Source organism: Myotis brandtii, unplaced genomic scaffold, assembly GCF_000412655.1.
Source record: "Myotis brandtii unplaced genomic scaffold, ASM41265v1 scaffold49, whole genome shotgun sequence".
NCBI lineage: Eukaryota > Metazoa > Chordata > Mammalia > Chiroptera > Vespertilionidae > Myotis > Myotis brandtii.
Window position 1 is genome coordinate 6,720,615 of NW_005368707.1, and position 14,366 is coordinate 6,734,980.

General features: G+C 44.2%; 1 protein-coding gene and 1 pseudogene across 1 annotated transcript in view; one reads left to right on the forward strand and one right to left on the reverse strand.

Annotated features, from left to right (window-relative positions):
* Positions 1-14,366, reverse strand: part of CCDC3 (coiled-coil domain containing 3) — a gene marked incomplete at its 5' end in the record, with an annotated part of 122,468 nt that overhangs the window by 74,826 nt on the left and 33,276 nt on the right. The window lies entirely within an intron of this gene.
* LOC102238926 overlaps positions 4,619-14,366 on the forward strand; it is a 16,507-nt pseudogene continuing 6,759 nt past the window's right edge.

Genomic DNA, 14,366 nt, shown 5'->3' on the forward strand with positions numbered 1-14,366 from the left:
GATCTCTAGCTGCCACGCTTCTGTTCATTCTTTCCCTCTCAACTTCCTCCAACGCTCCGAGTCCAATGAGTTGAGTGCCTTAGCAAAGATGGGGCAGGATGTGGACCCACCTCTCTCCACCTCCCCACAACATAGCAGTTCTGCGCTGTAAGGCTGCGTCAGTACCCTACAACTTATTGACTTTGATGCCATGTAGTAAAGAGACTAATTTACTGGAAGCCCAAACTTTAATTGTTCTGAGCTTTGGAGGCTTCTGCCAGGCAGAGAAGATAATTATATTGATTCCTTTGTTATTTTAATGACCTATTTTTCATTCTTAAGTACTATGTCTCTACCCAAATTTGAGACTCTTAAAAGTTCTTTAACAGTCGCTCCACAAACTAATAAACTAAGCAATTATAAAGCACTTTGCAAAGTCAGACAACTCATTAAACCCTTCTACTTCTCAACTTCTCGGTGTCTACAGTTTAAATAGGGAATGTCTGCTTAGCAGTGTAGTGTCAAGGCCAATTACTTCAACACATAAATCTACCCAATCCTCTCATTTTGAAGGAAAGAAGAGTCCTTGCCCGGCTCAGTGGCTGAGCCAAGAAGTCACGGTTCAATTCCCAGTCAGAGCATATGCCTGATTTGCAAGCTGGAACCCCCGGAGAGGGCATGCAAGAGGCAGCCAGTCAATGATTCTATCTCCCTCTCCCTTTCTCTTTGAAATCAATAAAAACAAATTTAAAAAAAAAAAAGCAGAAGAAGAAGAAGAGTCCTTGACTGTCAATATGTGGAATCAGACTCCAAGCTATCTGCTGACTTCAGATGCCTGCCACCCTCCTTGTCCCTGGGGCCTGGTAGACTATTTTTACATCATGGAGTAAACTCTTAAGTTGCTGAAATGGGCAAGAAAGGGACCATTGTGGTCAACTGAACCAAGGCCTGGGAAGAAAACACAGTGGCTGGTATCTTTTCTGAAATGAACCAGGACATCTTCTTGCCTTAACTGGTCCTGCACAGTGGACACAACTTACTCCCTGGGGACCTCAGATCCCTCCCTCAGAGCACAACTTCTCACTGTGCAATTGTAGGGGGGGAATGTGGAAAAGTAGGACACAGCTCCCTGGGGTCCTCAATGACTTCTTCCTTCCCAAATCCAGTGTCCTTTCCGCACCTTGAATTTCAACTCTTGGCACTGCTGCTCTCTCCCTCCTGGCTGTCTCTGCATGTGCGTCCCACCACCCTCCAGTCTCCTGCTCTCCCACCGTTTCCCATGGCTCCCTCTCTGCAGAGTCTTGTCCCTCCTTCCACCCCCTGCAGTCAAACCCCTAAGGCTAGTTCTCTCCTGCCTCCTCCAAGAAGGACTCATTCCCGCTCACAGCTGCAACCATCACCTCCCAGGCTGGAAGTGTTATCTCCCCACTTCTCACCCCCATTGTCTGCAGTACAGCAATCTTCACTATCAAACTGTCACCTCACACCATCCAAAAACCCATCCACACTCATGGTTCCTCCCCAAAGCCTTGAATGCAACCCCTCTCCCCAACTTCACTTGTGATGCTGTTTTGCTTTTGTTGTTTTATTTTTGTCACAGTGCTTACAGCCAAGTAGGCTTAGACTCTAAGAATGCATAGTGTACTTGGGCTTCATTTATACCTCACCCCCAATTTCTAAAGCTGGCCAGAGGCAAGTCCCCTAATCTCTGCTACAGGTACAGGCCACACAGTTGGCTTCTGCCTTGTTTTTCTGCTGGACCTGACTCCCTACCCTAAGCCATGTCCCATTCTAAGCTGGAGCTCTGATACCTTCGTAGTTCTTGCCATGTCCCATAGCTACTTAGACCCCAAGTCACATTCCAGACTCTTTTAAAATGAGGAATCCCAGAAATCAGCTTGACTTGGAGTGAACATGGCAGCAGGGGTATAGGCTGGTATAGCAGAAAGAGCCCCAACTGGGGATATAGATAAGCCTGGGTTCACACCAACTCACTGACTGTGTGACTAGGCAGGCTTCTCCAAACCTGGTTCCTCGTCTATAAAATGGGGACATCACCCCCTTGCTTTTGGAGTTCCGAGGAATAAGGGAGATCATAAGAACAATGGGCTGTGATTTATTGAGCTACCATTTAGAGAGCCCTTACTCTGTGCCAGGTGCTCTGCGAGGGGCCAGGAGGAGACAGAGAGAGCAAAGCCCTCTCTTAAAGACATGAGGTCTCTTTTGTTAATAAACAGTCCGAAGGATCATCAGGGAAAGGAAAACAGATGAGATCTGCCCTTAGGGAAGCAAGAGACAGAACATCATAACACAGTGCAAGCCCTGCCCCGGCCCTGAGTCCTGGTATGGAGCCCACTACAGCAGTCCAACCCATAGGGTGAGCTGCATGGCTGAAGGGAGGATGCTCCACAGAGACCAGCCAAGGACTCTCCTGAGACCATTCCTGAGCAATTTCTGAGCAACAGGAAAGGACAGGGAAACAGGTAGCAGCACACAGCCTGGCCTCTTTCCTGAGTCCTGAAGGAGTGTCTTTGGGGACTGCCACCGACTCTTGCCTGTCTGCACCAGCACTGTCTGTGCAGGAAAAGGTAAGGGGAGCCAACTATGCTCTTGCAATATGGAAGTCTCCAGAAAGGTCAAAAGCAGCAATTATATGGTGGGTTTTGCCACCAAAAAGCTGTTGCTGCCTCCATCTCAATGAGAAGGTATAATATCTCTCTCACGCACTGCACCTTGGAGATGTTGTGGGTTCTGTTCCAGACCACTGCAATAAAGCAGATACTGCAATAAAACATATACTGCAATAAAGGGAGATGTAATCTTTTTGCTGGTGGAGGGTTGTGCCTTGGATCTGTAAAAACATAGTATCTGCAAAGCACAATAAATCGAGATATTTCTGGTCTTTGGGCTTCCAGGTAAACCTGACTCAGGTCTCATATCCCCAAGGCCCCTTGCACATGACCCCAGCTTTTCCCCAAGTAGTATGAGGGAACCAGGCCAGACATTAGGGGACCTGAATTATTTTTCTTTAGCTGCTAACAATCTCTGTGACCTTGAGTGGGTTGTACCTCCACGTACTCATCTGTCGTGACATCTGTGGGTATGAAGGTCAAAAGAGAAGAGAAATGAAAGCACCCCGAGAACTAGGCAGCATTCCAGAAAGGTCAAAGATGGTCAACAGCATGGTCAATAGCTTTCCAATAGTGGGAAATAAGGGGCGGTGAACAGAGTGTCCCAAATCTGAAGTCCCTAAGCCACCAAAATGAAATATATTGATAGGAAAGGCCTGCTGGGTATAGAGAAAAAAATCTCATCCCACGCAGAAATCAGGGCAAGGTTTCCAAACTTCCTGTCTAGAGTTTCCATTTGTGAGACGGGTTGTTTTCTGGAGCTGGCCAAGCCGTTGGCGGTTGGCGGTTCCACGAGGGGCATCATCAACAGAGCACAAGGATAGGACAGTTGAGCAAAGGCCAGAGGTTTAGTTCCACTGCTGCCAAAATGACTGTCCCACTGGCAGGGACTGGCCACATTTTTCTCCTCCTGTTTTCCTCTCCCAGTGTGTTTTTACAGTATCTCTACTGGCTGAGAGGATGGAGCTACTGATGGTAGATTTGTTATAGTTTAGCGATTTCAACTACACGGAATTGGGGAATCTTGTATGTGGCCATTGTATTCACCTAACCTCCACCTCATCACATCCTTCAGATGGCACAGAAGAGGGAGAGGGAGGGGACAGGGCCTTAGGGCCCGGCTGGAACAAGCGCTACTGGAAGCCAAGGGTGTGGAGCAGGACTGTGAACTCCATATGAGCCATAGAGGAGCCTCAAGCTAAGCTCAGAGTCACGAATACTCAAGCTGTGTGTACCCCCAGGCCACCAGGACACCCCCATATTTCTGGGGAAAAGGAAGGGCAAATGAGATGGTCAGGGTCAAGAGGCCTAGTTTTTCCTAGTGGTAGGATCTCCACCCTAAATCCCATAAAAGGAATTGGCAGTGTTTTATGAGAGTTCTCCCTGCTGTCCCAGAGAAACCCCGTGCACACCTAACCCAAGGCTCTGCTCATCTCCCCTTTGCCCCCAAGGCCCAATCCTCAAGGTCAGACGAGGACATTCTCTTGCCAGCTCCTGCAATGGTAGGGACCAACCTCACGAAGAGCAAGACCTGACTGCTGCCAGGCACATAGGAAGAAAAGTGGGCTGGCTCAGTGGTCAGAACAGAGGTGGGCAGGTGGGAGATGAGGACAGGATGAACATAGCTTCCACATGACAGTCCCAACAAACCCCTGCTCTCCCTGGAAACATTTTGGAACCCAAATCAAAGGTATGGGATGGAAGGAAAGGATAGAGTTGTAGGGGGAGAAGAAGGTAGAAGAAAGAATAACCATAGTAATAACATTACAGCCAGTATTTACTGAGCCTTTACTATAAGTACATTAAGCAATTAACATGAGTTAATACATTCAACCCTCCCAACAACCTTATGAAGTAGGTTCTATTATTACCTCATTTTTTAGATGAGGAAACTGATCCCACAGCCAGTATTGAAAAATGTCCCCAGGGCCTCCAAGACACAGCTATCACTCTGAATGGCCAAGAAGAAAAGGCCAACTTGTCTGGGAAATGCCATTCCATGTGACAAAATGGGGGCCTGGCAACCTGCTGTTGAGAGTGTTTGTCAGAGTATCAAGGAAGAAAACAACTTGGCCCTGAGGGTATGGGCACCCTGTGGTGCTGGCCCACCAGCAGAGGCACCCACCTCCCTGAGCAACAAGGTAGGTGTCCATCATCCTAGATCACTGTCTAATTGGAGGGCTTTCTGTGAGCCTCTGGTCCTTCAGCCTCTTGGATGGGTCTTACTACATAGCACAAGGCACAACCAGATCCTCAAATCCCACCCAGGGATGAAGATTTGATGACCAGATCTGCATCTCCTTAGCACTTCAGTACATCTACAGCACAACACCCCCCCCCATAACATGTCTCCCTAAATTGATAGTTGACATTACCATTTTTTGAACACTTACTATGTGTCAGAGACTTGTAATATCTGGTGTTTTATATACATTGTTTCATAAAATCCTCAACCCTTCCAGGTAAGTATTGTCATGCCTTCCTTGTATGTCCCATGACAAATGAAGAGTCTGAGACTCCCCTGTTAAGGGATTCCCAGTGGCCAAACAGCTGGTAAGGTCAGGAGTCAAGTCTATGCCTGATTCTGCTCTAGTCATTTGTGGGCTTCTCTGATGGGTCCCATTCTAAGGTTTAAATTGTTTTGGGTGCTGTGGGCTTTGATCTCACCATTCACACTCTCTTCCCAGGCCCCTGACCCAGCAGGAAGCAGAGGCCAATCCCTCATAAATGTCTTCCATTCAGGGTCTTCCAGTCTTCTGCCCATATCACCTCAGAGGGCTCAGTGAGGAAGGTGTTTGCTGCCCCCGCCCCCCGCACCACCTATCCCCACCACGCATGCTCATTCCAGGCCTCCCACACCCACCAATGGAAACAACCAAGGTTCATTTTGCACCGAGCCCCAGCCCAAGTTCTGAACAGACAAGAACCTTCCCATGTTCTGCTCAGCCCCAACTCCACCTACTGGGCATTAGTTGAGCCTTATAAAGGAGCAAGAACATGGTGGGTTTTAGCAGCCTTTGAAGAGAAAGGCTTAAAGAGAAAACAAATCCACCAAATCAGTTCACCCCTGGTTGTTTTTCAACTAGAGGAATGATGGGCAAATCAATACTGAGCCACTCCTCCGATGGTTCTGGGACTCACAAGCCTCCCTTTGTGATGGCCAGGCCTGCAGCAGAGCGCTCAGAACAGGCAGGTGCCCACCTGCCAGGCATCATGTGGACAAGTCCTGCTAACAGTCTTCTTACCAGCACACTCTGGTAAGAAGGGGTGCCCCCTGGCAGTTGACAGAAGAAATGGACATTGTGCATTTAACCAGAAATTCTTACAGGAAGGACTCAAAGCATTTCATTCTTATCATCTTTTAATCATGTTACAAGGGTGATATGGTTAACCCAATCCAAATTTTCAGGTGCAAAATTTAATTTCCCCAGGTTCCAATGAGTTGAACCACCTAGATGGGGAGGAGGAGATGTGACCTGGGGGCATGACTTGGGCCTTGCGCAGTGACTCAGTGGTCCAGAGAAATGACCATGTCTCTGTAGTACTTGGGCAGTAAGCACCGCAAAGCAAAGCGCAGTGGCGGGAAGGACCTGGAGATCCTCTTGGCTGCCACGACAAGGATGTGGAATGCTTTTTGTCCAGAAACAAAAGAAGAAATCGGAAGTGACGTCACAATCAAAACAAGCTGGGACTTGAGTGTCTGCGGTGAATTGGTGACCCCAAATGGAAAAGATCCTGCTCGCTTGCTGTTGGCTATGGAAGGTGGTTGTGAGGCCCTGCACTCCCACCTGGTGGGCCTTCGCCTGCTGCCTCATGACTGCCCGCTGCGGATATTTCTTAATATCCAAACTCCAAGAATACACTGGATACCACTGTTATAAAACCAAGGGAAAATTATGAAGAAATGTTTACATTACTGAAACTACAGTTGAAAGCATGCTACATCAGCAAATCTGGACATGGGAGCCCAGCTGATAACGGAAGAGTGTCCCAACAGTTATAGTCCAACTGGCATTAAAATAGGACATCAGCTGGAGTCAAATGCAGAAGCATCAGCTCAGGGTGTTGCCATGGAATGAAATGCATATTGCCTCACTGATCTGATATGAGCATGTGTTCTCGATCTGTGAAGTCCTTATGAAAAGGATAGTGAAAATATTCAAGAGCAAGTAAACTCTGACCTGGAGGTGGCTTCTGTCCTATTTAAAGCTGAATGCAATATCCATACATCTCCTCCAGGAATCCAAGTAAGGCATGTCTACAGTCCCTCTACAACAAAGCACTTCTCACCCACAAAACAGTCAATTACTCTAACGAGTAGACACAGAGGAAATGAGGTCTCAACCACACCTCTGTTAGCAATTCTTTATCTGTCCAACAGTTGGCTGCTCAGTGAGAGATGCTCTACTTGCCACTTGTATGGAACAAGAAAATGATATCAATCACACGGATGAAGACAGATTTACTCCTCTGATGTGGGCTGGAGTGCACAGGCAAATAGCTGTAGTAGAGTTTCTCCTTCAGAAGGGTGCTGATCCCCAGCTTCTAGGAAAAGGTCGAGAGACTACACTGTCCCTGGTCTGTACTAACGGCTACATAGATATTGTCAAAGTGCTGCTTGATTGTGGCATTGATGAATACTTTTGGAGGCTCACCTTTGCTTTGTGCTGTACATGGAAATCATGTGAAATGTGTAAAAATGCTTTTAGAAAATGAAGCTGACCCAACAAATGAAACCGACACTGGATATAATTCTATGGATTTAGCTGTAGCCCTGAGCTATAGAAGTGTCCAACAGGTTGTTGAGTCACATTTATGGAAGCTGTTCAAAATACCAAGGAGTAGACAGTCTTCAGAAAGTGTTGTCTGCCCTTTCCTTTACTTTTTTTTTTTTTTTTTTTTTTTTTTTTTTTTGCCTACAGCACCCGGTATTCCCAGGCGTTTCCTTTACTTTTTGGCCCTTATAAACAATAGCTTTGTTTGCTTATAAGTTTTTAACTCAGGTGCAATATTTACTGATTTTTAGTAAGTTTAAATAAATATTCCTCTGAGTAATTCATTGGTTTATAATAAAATTAATGTTGATGCTTTTTTGTAAATGTGTTTTATAGCATATTTAAAATGATGAATAAAAGTTTTGTGGTATGTAAATATTTATGGTACAGATAGTTATCTGTCTTTGTATTGAGTGCTATAATTTAACATTTTCAGGAATTATTCTACTCTATTCATCTTCACTCTTGTATTAATTTACTAATTTTATATAGAGTTTGCTATAAATCCATATAAAAAATTATTATTGAATTAAAAATGCACAGTATGTTTACAAAATGTTGTAAATAAATAAAGTACATTTTCAGTTTAAAAAAATAAAGAGATGGACACCTGGAAGCCCAAATTTCTTGATCTGAAAGACTACCCCCCACACACCATTCTGAGATGGCAATTTAATGGCCCAAAATGCAAATGCAAGATGCATTTGGGACTTTACCAAATTATGGAGGTCCCATTCACCAGCTGGCCACTCCTTACTCTGTGCCAAGCTCTTTGCTTGAATATGTCTTTAAGTCTCAAAATAATCCTGTGAAATACCTCAGTTTTATAGAAAAAATGGAGGCTCAGAGGAGTTGAATGACTTGCCGAGTGTCACAGAATTCGTTTGGAGGAGTCCTAGGATTCAACTGCAGGGTGGGCTCCGATCCAATGGTACCCACCACTTTTAAGTGTCCACAAGAAGGTAAGCAGTGCCTTCTACGTTTCTTCTTGGCACCCATAAATGCCTGTCGATACCAGGGTCCATAAAGCTTCTCAAGGGAAGAGAGCAAATCCACGCCCCATAGTTTAGTAGCTGAGTGCAGTGCTGACAATGAGAGCACTGACACTAATTCGGGGACAGGTCTCCCCAGTAAGCATAAAAGCCCGGCCCTGAGAGAAACATATTTGCAACATGAATTGGCTAGAGGGAAAAGCAATGACCTTCACTGGAGGGTTTCAACTAATTAGTGTTTTTTCTAACACAAAATCCAAGCCTTCAGAGGGCCTTTCCAATATGGCTTTATAAACAGTTTTCAAACACTAGGAAAGACTTACCAGGTGTACCGGTTAATAATGCGGATTTTGTAATCAAAGAAAACAGGATAATTTCAAGAGAAACATCAAAAGTGCTTTATTCAAAGTAATGTCCATCGCTAGCTACACATTTCCCCCATCTTTCAGGTAATTAGTGGATAGCATCCCAATAGAACTTTTCTTGTTTTGAGGCAAACCATTCAGAGACCCAATTTTCCACTTCTTCGTATGTTTTGAAGTGCTGCTCAGAAAGTGCGTATGCCATCAATCGGAACAAGTGGTCATCTGAAGGAGCAAGGTCTGGTGAATACGGCGGGTGGGTTAATACTTCCCAGGCAAGATCTTTTAACGTGTCTTTAACTGGTTTTGAAGTGTGTGATGGTGCATTATCATGAAGCAAAATTACTTTGCCGTGTCTTCTTGAACATTCTGGTCATTTTATGATCAAAGTGTGGTTCAAAATGATTATTTTTGTCGGTAGTGATCAGTATTAATGGTTTCACCTGGTTTTAGAAGCTCATAATACACACACCTCCCTGATCCCACCAAACGCAGAGCATTTTCCTTCTGAAGCGATTTGGCCTTGCAGTTGATGTGAACAGTTGACCTGGATCAGCCCATGATTTTGTGCGTTTGGGATTCTCAAAATGAATCCACTTTTCATCGCCAGTCACAGTTCAATGCAAAAAAAGACTTTCTTTCATGCCTTTGAAGCAACATTTTACTGATGACTTTTCAGTTTTCCATTTGTCTTTCGTTCAGTTGATGTGTCACCCATTTTCCTTCCTTTAAAATCTTTCATCTTTCCCACTTGTAAACAATCAGAAATTGTTTGCTGAGCAACGTTTAATCTTTCTGCGAGTTGTTTTTGAGTTTGACACGCATCTTCATCCAATAATGCTTGTAATTGTTGGTCTTCAAACTTTTTCTGTTGATCTGGACGTTGTTCGTCTTTCACATCCAAATCATCACGTTTAAACCAGCATTCACAAGTATCTTGAGATGGAGCATGTTCACCATAAGCTTCCCGAAGTATACGATAACTTTCAGCAGCACTTTTCTTCAAAATAAAATAATGAATTAAAACCTCCCACAAATGTTCTTTTTTTGGCACGAAATTCGACATTTTTAAAGGTAAAAATATCTATAATGTTAACACCTTCAGCAAATTTGACATATGAAGTTTTGAAGCTTGCTGTCAATACAACAAAATAGCATACATATCAAATCGCACATATATGAACATATGTGCAACTCCATCTATTGAAAAAAATCCGCATTATCAACCAATACACCTGGTATTGCTGACTCCTTCAGCCATAGTAATATTTCATCTTTGATAAACACATATTAAGTTCCTATTGATTGTGAAAAGAATTGGATTTTTGATGCCTTTTCACTAGTAGCTTATGATGACCTAATTAGGGACAGATAAATACTCACGAAACACCTGGAGTAAATGTGGGTATAGCCTTTCTTAGACAACAGGACAGAGGAAGGGACTGGCCTGGGCTTGTGCATGGATGCAATATGGATGCTGCCTACTATATAGCTTGAGTGATTCGATGCATCATCCAGAAAAGAAAAGCTATTTTCTTGAATGGCCTGTTGCACTCACATTATTTTTTTTTTACTTAAGGGATCAAAAGCTTTAAAATGCAAATGTTTATGGAATGGTAATAAATAATGCCACGGCTACTCTTTACCACTTTAACCTGAATTATTCCTTGGGATCAACTTCAACTGTCTAGCAGTCTTGGGGTTGGTTACATGGCACAGGTCAGGAAAGGCAATATGTGCGGCCTGGAGAATGGTACACTGAGAAAGAGACAGGCAGGAGGCATCAGGCAGGTGGGCAACCTGGGGTCTGCTGGGAGAACCCAGAGAGGAAAACAAGACAGAAAGACAGACAGACAGCACAGAGAGACCACCCTGGTCTCCAAACACAGCTACAACCATTTCCCAGAAAACAGAAATCGACACTTCTCTGAAGTCACAGAATAAGGAAATGGAAAAGGATCCTCTTCTCAGATCAAATAAATAGAAATAACAAAGAAAGCACCTACAGCGTTGCCATCTGGTACCGTGCAAAAATGCCCTTCCCTTCCCTTTTATGTCAGCATGCGCCTATAGGTATGTATGTGTCGGTCCACTTCCTCTGACTTTCAGTATGACAGTTTTGCTACTACAAAGCTATAACAAAGGATTGGACACTTTTGGAACCCTATGCTGGTTTCTACTAACATTTTTAAATAGTCTTATGATTGAAATTATGATTATTTAAAGTCAACACAGCAGCACCAGGCCACATGCTAACCACTAACAATTGTAGCTGTGGAGTTTTTGTTTTCCTGTAAAATCATTTTGTGATGTGGCATTAAGGGGTTGAACTAGTTGACTTCCCAGATCCCCCCTGGCCCTGCATTCTTCATCCTGTGTCTGTACAAAGTAAATGGAATGGCCTTGTGTGCACTCTGAAGACAATGACCTTGGAACATGCTGGCAGCATCTGGGGTTGCCCAAGCCCTGGGGGGAAGCATGATTCTGCCAGATGTCACAACTGATTTAAATAAAAGAAAGATGAGAACCAGTCAGAGGGAACTGATGCTTGACAGCGTCCCTGAGGGTCTGTCCAGTGAGAGCCAGAGCAGTGTGGGGGAGACAGGGGAGATCTCCTCTGCCCAGGATACACAGGCAGTGCTTGCTGTAGCCACTGTGATCAGGGCCCAGATATGTCCTTGCTTGTCTGCAAAACCACAGTGCAGGCTGAGAAAGGTGAGAGCTGAAGCTGTTGGGCAAAGGGACAGGATGATGCAAAAGTGTAGGGCCTACAGAAAGGTGAAGGAGTGTGGGGAAGAAGAAAGCATAAAGGCAAATTCACTTTTCCCCTTCCCAAGAGAAGTTTGCATGAGCTAGGATGTCCACAGAGAGAGCTCGGATGGTGACAGATGTTCTGCTTCCAAGAGAGAAAGGAGATAATGATCATCGTTTCATATTTAAAACCACAGCTTAATGGCCAGAGATCTTACACACCTCTGTGTCCCTCTGCAAAGCCTCTGCAAGGACAACACATTCAACCTCCACGTCTACCTGGGGACAATGAAACACTGAAAAAGAATTTAATGAAGAAAGCAAGCACAGACTTCAGGAACAAAAGTGAGAACTTTTATTTTCTAGCCAGCAAGACTCTCAGATTGCTTTGTTTAATTCCCTTTTAATACTGGAGCACGTCTCCATAGTAACTCCAAGAACCAGGGAGCCTCATGAGGCCAGGTGGAGGCTGGAGGACTCTCCTCTTTGGGATCATAGAAGACCTCTCAGGGAGGACCATACTTCATTTTGATTTCCTCCCTTGCCATCTCAGTGTTTATGAACTGAAGTGCTCTAGAGAGGCTTCAGGACTGAACATTATTATGCAAGAAAATAAACAAAATTAAGGAAGAAAAAGGATACTCAGTGAAGTCTCTTCAACAAACCAGAGTGAGAACTTTCTCCTGCTGACTTCTGACTTTTGGGCACAGGAGCTATACCTGACGGAATATAGGCGGCTATCTGCAGAACCTGAGTACCAATTACAGTGGGGCCTTGACTTACGAGTTTAATTCGTTCCGAGACCGAGCTCGTTAAGGAGCTCATTAAGGAGCTCGTTAACTCAAATCACTCTATCAACTCAATGCAAAAAATCGGCCGAGATACAGCTGGTATCTCAAAAAACTCGTTAGTCGGGACACTCGTAAGTCAAGACCCCACTGTATTTACAAAGCTCTGCGTTTGACTACCCTCAAAGTTCCATACCATAAGGACCTACTGTAATCCATTTTGCTGATGGAGAAACTGAATTGTGGTGAGATCATGTGATTATCAAAATGAGATTATTAAAAATGAGAATTGACTAGCATGGATCAAATCTACAGCTATGGTCGCATATTACAATGTGAGTGAACCTTGAAGACTTCATGCTAAGTGAAATAAGGAAGTCGCAGGAGGAAAAACACTAAATGATTCCACTTATTTGAGGTCTCTAAAGTAGTCAAACTCATAGAAGCAAAAAGTAGCATGGTGGTTGGCAGGGACTGGGAAGGGGCAGGATGGGGAGTTGCTGTTGAATGGGTCCAGAGTTTCAGTCATGCAAAATGAAAAAGTTCTGGAAATCTGCTGTATAATTGCATGTAGTAAACAACACTGTACTATACACTTTAAAATTTGTGAAGAGGGTAGATTTCATGTTATATTGTTTTATCACAATAAGAAAATATCTATAGCTGTGAGCAGCTTAACAGTTGTGTCTGCTCCTTCCTAGTCTGCTGCAAAGAAGAGTTTGAAGACTTTTCACTTATACTGTAAAGGAAAATGTCTACAGCCATAGCTCTAGTGAAAAGAGATGACAAACATGGCCAAAGACATGAAGAGACATTTCACTGAAAAGGCAATGCAGATGGTAACCATGCTCCAACGAATGGGAGGACATGATTGTAAATCATATATCTGATAAGGGTCTAGTGTCCAAGATATGTAAGGAACTCATGTCCCTTTGTAAAGCCTCTGCAAGGACAGTCAACACATTCAGCCTCCATGTCCACATGAAAACACTAAGAAATAATAAAAAGGAAAAAAAAGAAATAATAAAAAGTAACACAATTAGCCCTGGCCTGTGTGGCTCAGTTGGTTGGGTGTTGTCCCATGCACCAAAAGGTTGCTGGTTTGATTCCCCGTCAGAGCACATGCCCAAGTTGTGGGCTTGACACCTTGTAGGAGGCATGCAGGAGGCAGCCAATCGATATCTCTCATATCGATATTTCTCTCTCTCCCTCTCCCTTTCTCTCTCTCTAAAATCAATTTTAAAAAATGTAAAAAAATACTGGGCAAAGGACTTGAAGAGACATTTCTCCGAAGAAGATATACAAACGACTAGTAAGCACATGAGAAGGTGCTCAACATTACCAGTCATTTAGTAAATGCAAATCAAAACCACAATGAGATACTACTTCATTCCCACTAGGATGCTTGATTCAGTAAGACAGAAAATAACAAATGGTGGGCAAGATGTGAAGAAATTAGAATCCTCATACACTGCTGGTGGAGAAGGGAAATGGTGCAGCTGCTTTGAAAAACAGTTTGGCAATTTCTCAAAAGGCTAAACATAGAGTTACCATATTATCCAGCAATTCTACTTCTAGGTATATACCAAAGAGAGATGAAAATATCTATCAACATAAAAACTTACACATAAATATTCACAGCAGCATTATTCATAATAGGCAACAGTGAAAACAACCTAGTGTCCATCAACTAATGAATGAATAAGCAAAATGCGGTACACCTATACAGTAAAATATTACAACAGAGATGAACCTTGAAAACATTAGGTGAAAGTAGCCAAACACAAAAGGCCACATATTATAAGACTAGAGGCCCAGTGCACAAAAATTTGTGCACTCGGGGGGGTCCCTCAGCCCGGCCTGTGCCCTCTCGCAGTCTGGGACCCCTCGGGGGATGACCACCTGCTGGCTTAGGCCCACTCCCGGGAGATTGGGCCTAAGCTTGCAGTCAGACACCCCTCTGGCAGCCCAGGAGCCCTCGGGGGATGTCCACTTGCCAGTGGGGAGCAGGCCTAAGCTGCAGTCGGACATCCTTAGCACTGCTGAGGAGGCGGGAGAGGCTCCCACCACCGCTGTACTGGCAGCCGTC